General features: G+C 36.9%; 1 protein-coding gene across 1 annotated transcript in view; it reads right to left on the bottom strand.

Moving 5' to 3' along the window:
• The window catches only part of TANC2 (tetratricopeptide repeat, ankyrin repeat and coiled-coil containing 2), a 368982-nt gene that overhangs the window by 210088 nt on the left and 146126 nt on the right, over nucleotides 1-12768 (bottom strand). The window lies entirely within an intron of this gene.

A 12768-nucleotide genomic window follows, 5' to 3' on the forward strand; every position in this document is an offset into this window, starting at 1 on the left:
CAGGTATATTGTCACCCTGCTTATTTAACTTATATGCAGAGTACATCATGAGAAACGCTGGGCTGGAGGAAGCACAAGCTGGAATCAAGATTGCCGGGAGAAATATCAGTAACCTCAGATATGCAAATGACACCACCCCTATGGCAGAAAGTGAAGAAGAACTAAAGGGCCTCTTGATGAAAGTGAAAGAGGAGAGTGAAAAAGTTGGCTTAAAGCTGAACATTCAGAAAACTAAGATCATGGCATCCAGTTCCATCACTTCATGGCAAATAGATGGGGAAACAGTGGACATAGTGTCAGACTTTATTTTTTGGGGCTCCAAAATCACTGCAGATGGTGACTGCAGCCATGAAATTAAAAGATGCTTGTCCTTGGAAGGAAAGTTATGACCAACCTAGATAGCATATTCAAAAGCAGAGACATTACTTTGCCAACAAAGGTCCATCTAGTCAAGGCTATGGTTTTTCCAGTAGTCATGTATGGATGTGAGAGTTGCACTATAAAGAAGGCTGAGTGCCAAAGAATTGATGCTTTTGAACTGTGGTGTTGGAGAAGACTCTTGAGAGTCCCTTGGACTGCAAGGAGATCCAACTAGGCCATCCTTAAGGACATCAGTCCTGGGTGTTCATTGGAGGGACTGATGTTGAAGATGAAACTCCAATACTTGGCCACCTGATGAGAAGAGCTGACTCACTGGAAAGACCCTGATGCTGGGAAAGATTGAGGGCAGGAGGAGAAGGGGACGACAGAGGATGAGATGGTTGGATGGCGTCACCGACTCGATGGGCATGGGTTTGGGTGGACTCCGGGAGTTAGTGATGGACAGGGAGGCCTGGCATGCTGAAGTTGATGGAGTCGCAAAGTGTCAGACATGACTGAGAGACTGAACTGAAGAAGTAGTGAAAACAGCTTCCCTTCTCACTAATGGAGAAACTGGAAAAGTAAAAGAGGTACAAAAAGAGATGAATCAGGTCTTGCTACTGCCAATAAGTGACATCAGCATCAACTATTATTATTCAGTACTTAACTATCTACTAGAGGCTATTGTAAGCATTTTACCTATAAAAGCTCACTTAATCCTTACAAACCTTACGGGAGTTGTTACACATCTATTTCACAGATGAGAAAACTGAAACACAGGTTACATTAACACATTCAGTATCACAAAACTAGTTAAGTGGCAGAACCTGAACTACTACACCATACCATAGGAGTCAATGGAAAACAGTCACCCTGCTTTAGGGATAGCTTAAGTATGTTAAGGGCTTCCCTGATAGCTCAGTTAGTAAAGAATCTGCCTGCAATGCAGGAGACTCCGGTTCAATTCCTGGGAAATTTACTGTAGTAATGATGCTAAATTAACAGAAACATTTTAACTTCAAAAGCCTTGATGAGTCCTGTATGTGACTATGTATCAGACACCAAAAAACTACCAGAACTCTGAAAGTGCACTGGGCTGTGAACTTTTCATTAGATACTTCCTTCTTTCAGCTCCACTCCCACCTGTTCTGTTACACAGCTTTTTCTCCTTTCTCCTCTGTAAAGAAACAGAATCCAATTATTTGCCTAACGCAGACCACTGCAGCTAGGAGTTTGGGCTCCAGTTCAGGAAAGCAAAAAGCAGATCACATAAAAACAGATTCATGGCCCCATGTGAACCTGTATTCTTGACCTCTAAGTGAATCTGAAAATAGTGATTAAATATTCCCTAAAACCCTCCCAAACCTCAGCTTTTGTAATAGTTATACCACTGTGGTTCTCCTGTAATAGTTATACCACTGTGGTTCTCCAAGCGTCCTTTTAGACTGCTTATTCACCTCATCTGCCTATTTAACATGAGTTTTTCTCTTTTGGTTCCTTAAGTGGAGTATTCCTTAAGGTTTATTTCTTCATTCCTGAGAGTAGGAACCATAGTCAGAGAAAGACCCAAGTTGGAATACTGATCTCTTAATGCCTAAATTGCTTAATGGTTAAGGTGATTAGGTCTTGTTTTCATAATTCAAACTGCCACTGACAAGTTCAAATGAGTTAAAGTGATAATGCTTGGTAAAATACTCATTTCCCATCTTTTTCTGTTTACTTGTTCAATTCTCATTCTTAAGAAATGTTTACCTATTCTAAGGGTTTTAACTACTCTCTAAGGGTATAATTTGCAAATTCACATCTTAAAATCTTATTCTTGTTAAGCGTTGTAACTACATAACCCATATCACTCTATTATCTCATCACCTGAACTCCGAGTGTCTCATTCTCTCAAAACCAGCAGCCCTAATCTCTCTGATCCTATTAATGAGGCCACCAATTCCATTCTTAAAGTCTTGGACTCATCTTGGACAGACCTTTCATATTTCCTTGGTTCTATAACTGGTCAGTCACCAATGTACTTATTCCTCAAAATCTTCGCTTTGTACCTTTTCCACTGCTACCACCTTAGTTTACCACTTAGTTTACCAAACCAAAGGCCTCCTCAACCCAGTCCTGTTTCTCTCTCCCACAGTATCCTTTATGAAAACTCTGCCTAGACAAATCTGTGTCCTGTGCACTCTTGTTTCAAGTTCTCAAGTCACTTTGTCATTTCACTTTCTAATACACATGATAAATACCTTTTCTCTCATTAAAAAAATACTATTCTTTGAAATATTAAAACACAACTTATCTGGGGAATTTGAATAAAATGTAACATTTCCATAATCATCTGGAGTGCTTGATGATTGTTTTCATACTTTGTTCCATTATCCATTGAATAATGCAACTTGAATCCCCAGTTATCCATTCTTCTTTCCTTCTAAATGACATAACTTTCCTTTGATCACTTATTTAATGTACTCCTTAGAACACTTACTTTTTGCACATGATTTTGTAGGAGTTTATGAATAAAGGGGGAGACTGATCTAAGTTTCAGAGATGCTGGATTAAGCAGTTAAATAGGTACATTTCAGGACTTCTTGCAGCTTTAAAAATGTTAAAATTGTTAATTCCTCCATCACAGTTCTTCATTTCTGACGTGAACGTATTCCATTCTCGTCCACAACAGCTCGACCCAGCTCCAGACCACTACTTGCTCTTTTGAACCGAGTAATGGCCCTTCAGCTTTTACCAGATTAATTTTTCATCTCTGCCGCTTGATTCTTAATCTATATCTCCAGAGAAACACATGTGTCTTTTAATAAATGATCTTTACTTCCTAATAAAATGATACCCAGATGAAGAGATCTGAGTAGTATGTTTTAAACATGGGAATTCCTAAGGACAGGCAGCAGTATGTTGGGGTATGCAAATTTATAGGAGAAAATGTGGCATATTTTCCTGAAGAGTCGAGTTCTACTCAAAGATGTTTTGGGAACATTTTTATGATTTAAAAATATAGAATGTAGACTATTTTAAAAGGGAAAAAATGAGACTCTTGTGAAACTTTCAGATTTGCTTTGTAAATGCCCCTTTAGGCTACATCCCAGAACCCTTGGATGTGCATTCAAATTCCTATGTCTTGAGGTACCCCCAAAATAAAAGCCTAAGAACTGCTGGACAATGAAGAGGAAGGGTAGAGAATTATTACTCAGAAAATGCTTCCTTTGTGCTAACTACTATACCAGGTATTTCACATATATATCCTCTTTCTTAATGCCAACAATGACACTACAAAAGGCATTATTTCATTAATTTTATAAAAGAGAAACTTCAGAGAGGTAAACGTGTTCCAAGCTGCAGAGATTACAAAAGTAGTTAAAATGTTTAATTTTTTAAAACTTAAAAAAAATAAGTCTTTATTGAATTTGTTGCAATATTGCTTCTGTTTATGTTCTGAGGTTTTTTCTGGCCAAGAGGCATGTGGGATCTTAGTTCTCTGACCAGGGATTGATCCGGCACCCTGTGATTAGAAGGCAAAGTCTTAACCACTGGCTGCCAGGGATGTCCCCCAAATGCTTTAACAGACAATGCTGGGGTGGAAAGAAGACACATTTATCAGAGATACACTAGAACTGATGCCCATGAGAAATAATAACTAGGAATCACTCTTTTAAAATAACTTATTGCCATTATGAGACTTTTAATCTTAATGTAGATCCTGAGAGAAATAAGGAACTTATTTTCTAGTAAAAGTTTATTAGTGGTACTAACAATTTTCCAAACATTCAGAAGTGGTATTAGGGTGACAAGTTTTAGTTAATGGAAACTAGGGAAGAAACCTAAGCCTTTTATACTTATAAATTTTATATATCATTTATTCACTAGACCTCTTCCCTCCAAATGAAAGCAATGCCTACTTTCAATTAAAATTTTACCCAGTTATCTGTTATATGAAAAGTATTGTAAAGACTTTAAAAGATTTCAGAAAGTAAACCTGAAGATTTCAAACTATCTTGAAATTGAGGGGTTAAACTTTAAGTCCAAAGCATAAGGTTTAATATTTTTCACAGAATGCTGCCAGTTAAATCTGCAAGTTGAAACCCTAGATACTGAAACAAACTGGATGGCTCTTACTTTAAGCAAACCTAGGATACGATATACAGATTCATCAAACCAACTGCAGAATTTCTCAAAATAAGGAGCTTCACTAGCAGATTTTAAATTAGACAATTTACAAACAAATACACTTACATATAATCTTTCAGGAATATATCCATTAGGCAAGGACCCAAACATTAAAAAAAAAAAACACCATAGCATCTGCCAAGGGAGATTACTTTAAAATGAGTAAATCTGTTATTAAAATGCTATCTTTATTAAAAATATCCAAATCAGTCTTTGTTATTATTAATGAGAATTATGGTTTCAGAGACAATGGAATATAAAACCCTTTGTATATATACAATTATGAGGATAGATTAGTCAAAAAGGAGTGTTAACTTACAATGTACAATTTACTAAATATAAATTTTAAAATTCATATTTGCTTACATAGAAATGGTTAAAATGTCAATCAATTTAACCTATTAATTACAAGTTTTCAAATAGAAGTAAAATATTACTACTAATGACAGTAAGTATAAGTGACTGGTACTTTCACTATCCTTTAATATATTAATTCTCCCTACTTAAAGGTTCTTAAACATTAGGCAAAGTCATACGTACAGATTTACAGTAATTTAATCTAAAATAAAGGAAACCAGTTATGTCTTTGGAATTTATCTACTCTGAAAAACATGTATTTAAGAACAATTTAAGAAGATAAATAACTGAAAAAATAAGCCCAGATGAAATGCTTTTTTCTTTTGTTAGGTGGCTGAAGATCAGTCTAAATATTCTAATTTTGAAAAATCAAGTTCCTACTTTTAGTACATTTCTAAGTTGTCACGGTTAGCTAAAGAACTAAAAAAAGAAAAGCCAGAGATAAGCAGAGTATTTTGAGAAAATTTAATCTATAATCCAATTTTTCTTAAAATTGATAATTACCAAGTGGTCTAAAAATACAAGTATGAATGGTAACTCTCTAATTCACCCCTCTCACCTGGGAAAACAGACAATATAAATCAACATAACTAACAAATAAGGTCAAGTTAAAAAAAAATCCTTAAACTATGCAAGAACATCCATCTGTAAGCACTCCAGTTAATGAAATAAGAAAGATTTGATGTACTAAAGAAATACGCTTACAAAATTCTAGTTTTCCATACTGTTATTTTTTAAAATACTTATTTATAAGATACTGCAATAGGAAGTAGAAATCTATTCTGGAATCACAACCTAACAACAACGAAAAAAGACAACCTGACCTTCATATTTCATTAAAACACTGACTTAAACAGCTCTCCTTACAGTGAAGTAGTATTTTTAAAAATATAAAACTATTTTAAAAAGATTTATATATATACACACACAAGTAAAAGAACACACAATTGAAAGTTAAATAATGTGCCTAATGACATTTCTTAATGGCTTCCCTGAAAACTAAGTGTAAAATTCTCTTAGGTTGCGTTTCTTTTTCTACAAAGCTCAAAGTAGGCCTCACAGCTCAGAAACCCGTGTAACACACAAATTCCCTGTAACACACAAATACTCTCCTCATCATACTCACAGGCTTTAGTTTTTCTTCCGTATGAGTCAATACTATACAGTTTTTCTCCTGAAAACCTGAAAGGCTTCTTTTTATTCACTGGTCATGCTGTCATCAGATCTGACACATCAGTAACGATCCACACTTTAATCTCCTCCAGCCAGCAATTCACACTGCCCAGAACTTACTGTGCGTTACAGGTGATACTTCTTCTAGCAGATGCTGGTTATGGTCCCAAAGCACAAGTGATGCTCCCAGAGGACCTTAGAACCCCTAACAACATCACCTGCTTCTTCCTGTATCCAGAGATTCAAGGTGGTATTTGTTTTGAACAGCTAATGATTTCAAGAAAGATTACATAGACGAGTTCTTTTCATTAGACTGCCTGATATAAGCTTATCCTTTCAGAATACTGCAGCAAATATAGATTGTAAGATTCTCTTAGGAAAAAAATATTTTTACATAATTTTTCTCTGTGGCGCAGTTTACTTTATCCTTCGGTTAGAGCAAATTGCTGGAAGAACTGGTTCTTAGGTTTCTAATGGCGCAGCGTTAACATAGTGAATGATTCACGGATGTTCTTAACATTCAGGAGTAACACGGAAGGCTAGCAATGCAGCCCAGGTCCAGAGCTGATGAATGGTGCAGTGCTGCTGTTGTCATAGCAACCGAAGGGAAAAAAGCAGCACCATATAAGGAGCTGTGACATGGATTCTGGGAACAATTTATATTAAAGAGCTGTAAGCTCCTCATGCCTTAAAGCAATAAACTACTTTCTTACTGATTCCTCCTTGGATCTTATTCTTCTGAATTCCTAAATCAGAACTATGCGAATATGTATTGCAAAATACAGTAACTAAATAGACACAAACAAAAAACTGCATATTGAGGTTTCTAAATAAATCAGTAATACTTTAGCAAGTGAATATGGGCCTGTAATACCTTTACATTTCATTGGGTTAAATGGTAAAATTAGACAGTAATAAATAAGGAACTAAAATGTGAGATAGCAGAAAATTTATTTCTAAATAGAGATGTTAAAAACCTGATTAAATGCCTTCCATTCAGATGGAGCATCCAGATACACCAAAACTGCAGAATCATCAGTGGACTAATACAGTAGCCATGCTTTCAATTTCAAAGAGAGGCATACTACCCCCTGTATTCCTTATGGATAGAGAAAGGTGCAAAAGATACTAACTGCCCTGAAAATGCTCACAACCTTCACACGTGATCAAGGAAATTCCTATGTCAGTCATTGGTGAGAACGGGTTAGTATCCCACTTCATGCTTCTGATGACCTTGCCCTGAGCGTGGAGAACTTTTCTCCTGTCACAGCTTCTCTTCATCTCTCTGGAATCCAGAGGAGTCCCTTTTCTTTCAGGGGATGGCAGAAGAGCTTCAAAAAAGAACCATGGAGAAGAGGGAGCTAGGGAAAGTGTCAATGCTTGGATTCAGCAGTGGTAACGGTGCTCTGCAGTACTGGAGACAAGGTTCTGAACTGACTTGTTTAGAGAAAACAATCTTTCACTAGTCTTCTGAAGCATGGTTCACTAGTACTATACACCTGTTTTAGATAGGGCAACTCTACATGGAATTGTTCTGTATCATATCAATATGGGTTTTTTTCCCATCACCACATATTTAATGAAGTATTCAGAAACAAAGTAAAGCAAAACAATTAGATAATTGTTTTATTATATTGTTCTCTCATGTGGGCAGCCTTACCACTGTAATAATAATTTGGGGATAATTATAATTTGTTAGTCATCAATTTATGGTGCATTACTCTCGATAAATGATGATAAGCTCAGTAAAATGTGAATAAAAGGACTGCAATGTAGTAGAAAGGACATGCACTTGGAAAGTCTTCTGACTGTGTTTTGATAATGGTTCAGTTGCTTTCTAGATATAACCTTGGGTAAGTCACTTAACTCCAACCCTCAAATTCTTTATCAGTGAAATATGGGTAGGTAACAACATATTTTCTACTTTCCTCCTAAAGCTACTGTTGAAATAAAATAATGCAATGCAAAGGCTTGAAACTCTAAAAATCTATGTCGTATTATTTTAAAATACCTAATTAAGCAAAATAGCAAAGATGAAAAGGAAAAATGGATTTCAATAGAACTCAACAGACATGACAAATAGTCTAAAAGAGTAAATACTGAAAAAAAAAGTAAATACTTTTTCAGGCTAGTTTTTATGTTTGAATATTTGGTGTCAACATATTGTACATATTTGTCACAGGAGCTAATTCATTTGGGGTTTCCCACTTGGCTCAGTGGTAAAGAATCTGCCTGCGAATGCAGGAGATGTGGGTTCAATCCCTGGGTCAGGAAGATTCCACGGAGGAGGAAATGGCAACCCACTGTAGTATTCTTGCCTGGGAAATCCCATGGACACAGGAACCTGGTGGGCTACAGTCCATGGGATCACAAAAGAGTTGGACATGACTTGGCAAATAAAAACAACAAAATTTCATTTTAGAATCATGATAAACAGAGATTCCATGGACTATTGTTAATGGTGTATAAAGATAATCATGTAATTCTACTGGCCCAACGTAACTTATAAACATCTTTAGATAATAACTTGGAGATAAAGAAGTATAAGCAATCCCTATAGAATGGTAATACTAAAGACCTTGCAAAACAAGAAACTTGTTTCAAATCATCTTCAATTACTTTTTCTCTCAGTTAACTAGGAAATTGTAAGGCAAACCTAAAAATGAGCGTTTATGTGAGATTTGAAGGCTTCCCTGGTGGCTCAAACAGTTAAGAATCTACAAATAATAAATGCTGGAGAGGGTGTGGAGAAAAGGGAACCCTCTTACACTGTTGGTGGGAATGCAAACTAGTACAGCCACTATGGAGAACAGTGTGGAGATTCCTTAAAAAACTGGAAATAGAACTGCCTTATGATCCAACAATCCCACTGCTGGGCATACACACTGAGGAAACCAGAAGGGAAAGAGACACGTGTACCCCAATGTTCATCGCAGCACTGTTTATAATAGCCAGGACATGGAAGCAGCCTAGATGTCCATCAGCAGATGAATGGATAAGAAAGCTATGGTACATATACACAATGGAGTATTACTCAGCCAAAAGAATACATTTGAATCAGTTCTAATGAGGTGGATGAAACTGGAGCCTATTATACAGAGTGAAGTAAGCCAGAAGGAAAAACACCAATACAGTATACTAACGCATATATATGGAATTTAGAAAGATGGTAACAATAACCCTGTGTACGAGACAGCAAAAGAGACACTGATGTATAGAACAGTCTTATGGACTCTGTGGGAGAGGGAGAGGGTGGGAAGATTTGGGAGAATGGCATTGAAACATGTAAAATATCATGTATGAAACGAGATGCCAGTCCAGGTTCAATGCACGATACTGGATGCTTGGGGCTAGTGCACTGGGACGACCCAGAGGGATGGTATGGGGAGGGAGGAAGGAGGAGGGTTCAGGATGGGGAACACATGTGTACCTGTGGTGGATTCATCTTGATATTTGGCAAAACTAATACAATTATGTAAAGTTTAAAAATAAAATAAAATAAAATAAAAAAAAAAAGAATCTGCCTGCAATTCAGGGATCCAGGTTCTATCCCTGGGTTGGAACGATCCCCTGGAGAAGAAAATAGCAACCCACTCCAGTATTCTTGACTCAAGAATCCTATAGACAGAGGAGCCGGGCAGGCTACAGTTCATGGGGGTCACAAGAAGTCAGATAAGACTGAGCAACTAACAGGTAAGATTTGAAAATTTCATGGATAGCATACCTCTGTTCTCTGTTACCCTGACAGACTAATCTACCTAGTGTGTGTGTGTGTTTTTAATCAATTTTTTTTTTTTTTGGCCTCAGTGGTTATTTTTAAGGGAAATTCTCTTTGTATCTTTTAAAATACCAGTAACTCAGTAATTCAGAAAAAAAGAGGGAAAGTTCCCTTCTCCCCCAAATCATGCTGAGCTGATCCACACGTTAGATTCCAGAATACTTTTGGAAAAAATGCAAACTTGGGTAACAAATCATTTTTTCACTGATTTTCATTTTAATGTTGCTTATGCTTTGTAGGAGCTGATAGGGATAAGGACATGGTTAAGATATTTTAAAAGACAAAGTACATAGGTTTTGCTTTTATTTTTTTAATTAGGTTTAACTTAAGGGTAGAAGAGATTTAAGGGACTAAGCTATTCCCCTGAGTACTAATTTTTAACTCTCTTATGATTAATTTAGGTAAATCATTCTAAACCTTACACAGAGTTTTATATCCTTTTTATTCTTTTCCCAGTCATCTCCCTTTATAAGCTTTTGCTAAGGAGTAAACATCAGTGCTCGGAGAAGGCAATGGCAATCCACTCCAGTACTCTTGCCTGGAAAATCCCATGGACGGAGGAGCCTGGTAGGCTGCAGTCATTGGGGTCGAGAAGAGTCAGACACGACTGAGCGACTCTACTTTCACTTTTCACTTCCATGCATTGGAAAAGGAAATGGCAACCCACTCCAGTGTTCTTGCCTGGAGAATCCCAGGGACGGTAGAGCCTGGTGGGCTGCTGTCTATGGGGTCGCAGAGAGTCGAAAACGACTGAAGCGACTTAGCAGCAGCAGCAGCAAACATCAGTGCTAAACCCTACAGTGCTTAAAGGTAGGGTAATATTTATGAAGAGGTGAATATATGAACTCTCTATTGTCACAGAAGTAAGAAAGTATTCATACTACTTATTATAGAAACTCAAGCCTTGGCTCAATTCTAATTTTGGTTTTTTTCTTTCCCAGGAATGGCTACTGCTCCAGATTAGGACTTGAACATCTAAGAGAAGACTGATGACAAAGGAAGACAAAGGAAACATATTCTTTAAAAATCATATAATGTGGCCTCTACCCATGAGCCAACTATTCATCTGGTGGTCAGTAAAGGAGTTTTAAAAACTGGCAAGGTTGGACATAGTGAGAAGCAGTATTTCTGCTTAATGAATGCTATGAATGGTACTTAAGGGATTTCTGGGGATAACTTTTATTATAAACAGTTTTTACTTGATATGTTGACTTTATTACCTAACCCTTGAATAAAATTTCCTCAGTGTGATCTCTAAATTACAATCCCAATATTTGAAAAAGATCATTAGCTGGCAGGTGGCTTTTTCAGAAAGTTTTTATGGATAAGTAGAACTAAAAGCCTAAAAGCGTGTACTTATCAATCTCCTTTCTCTCATTTTAATTCACTAAGTAAATCTTGAATTTATGAAAATCACTAAATGATAATAGATGTACATATAGTCACTTTCAGAAGCCAGAAGTACAAACTTTAACTAGAAAAGGAGGGAAAACATAGATTAACTAACTCATATATATCAGAATATCACTCATGTTGTCTAAACAAAACAGATCACTCAGACACAAAGATGATTCTCAAACGGGTGTATTTCTTATTTTTTAATATGCAGCCAATGACATGAAAGAATGAATGATAATGGGATAATGTATTTATGATAAAGAAAATGTCCTTTGAAACACTCTGCCCTCCGGTGTTTAAAATGTTCATCAAAGAGGGAGAATTCTGTCCTGCCATGAGTTGGACCATAAAGAAGGCTGAGTGCCAAAGAATTGATGCTTTTTAATGGTGGTGTTGGAAAGGACTCTTGAGAGTCCACTGGGCTTCCAGGACATCAAACCAGTCAATTCTAAAGGAAATCAACCCTGAGTATTCATTGGAAGGACTGATGCTAAAGCTTCAATACTTTGACTACCTGATGTGGAGAGCTGACTCAATGGAAAAGACCCTGATTCTCAGAAAGACAGACAGCAGGAAGAGAAGGAGACAAAGAGGATGAGATAGTTACATGGCATCACCAATTCAATGGACATAAGTTTGAGCAAGCTCTGGGAGATGGTGAAGGACAGGGAAGCCTGGCATGCCTCAGTCCACGGGGTCACAGAGAGTGGGACAGGACTGAGCCACTTAACAGCAACAATGTATTTATTATTCTCACAAGTGGAATACATCATTTAGAGCATGTAATTTTCTATAATGAGAAAAAACTGGTTTAGCATTATAATAAGTTCTGTTATTATAAAGTGAATATATATTCTCTGCTAAGCTTTAAATGGGGCTTCTCAGACAGCGCAGTGGTACGGTATCCGCCTGCCAATGCAAGAGATGCAAGAAATGCAAGTTCAATCCCTTGGTCAGAAAGAGCCCCTGGAATGGGAAATGGCAACCCACTCCAGTGTTCTTGCCTGGAAAATTCCATGGACAGAAGAGTCGTCCACAGGGCTGCAAAGAGTCAAACGCAACTGAGCACACAAGCTTTATATAATCCCATGCTATAATTTACTTCCTGTCTGGAGAGTCACTGAGAGGATTTCTTTTGAATCATGGATATTTACTTTTTTGCCTTTCATAATACTTTGTGACTGAAGGGTATTACTAACGACCAACATTATTTAGTACTTACATTCAACATCTGACACTTTTTGAACTGCTCATATTGCAGACGAGGTGGGTAGGTAAGTAGGGAAAAACAGGGACAATTAGGCTTAAAAATAGACTTCCTAGGAACTGTGCCAGAAAACTGTGGTAAGTTTTCTGGGGGAAATCACAAAGGAAGCTTTGACAATGAAGAATTTTTTTTTTCTATAAACTTCACTACCATCTTTAAAAGTGATATTCAGTTCTGAGAAACACCACATGTTAGCTCAAAAGAGTATCAGAGATTATTAACCAAGTAATTGTCAACTTTTTCACCTGTCAGAATTCCTTTT

The sequence above is a fragment of the Bison bison genome, unplaced genomic scaffold (assembly GCF_000754665.1).
Source record: "Bison bison bison isolate TAMUID 2011002044 unplaced genomic scaffold, Bison_UMD1.0 scf7180017864371, whole genome shotgun sequence".
In the NCBI taxonomy this organism is placed as follows: Eukaryota; Metazoa; Chordata; class Mammalia; order Artiodactyla; family Bovidae; genus Bison; species Bison bison.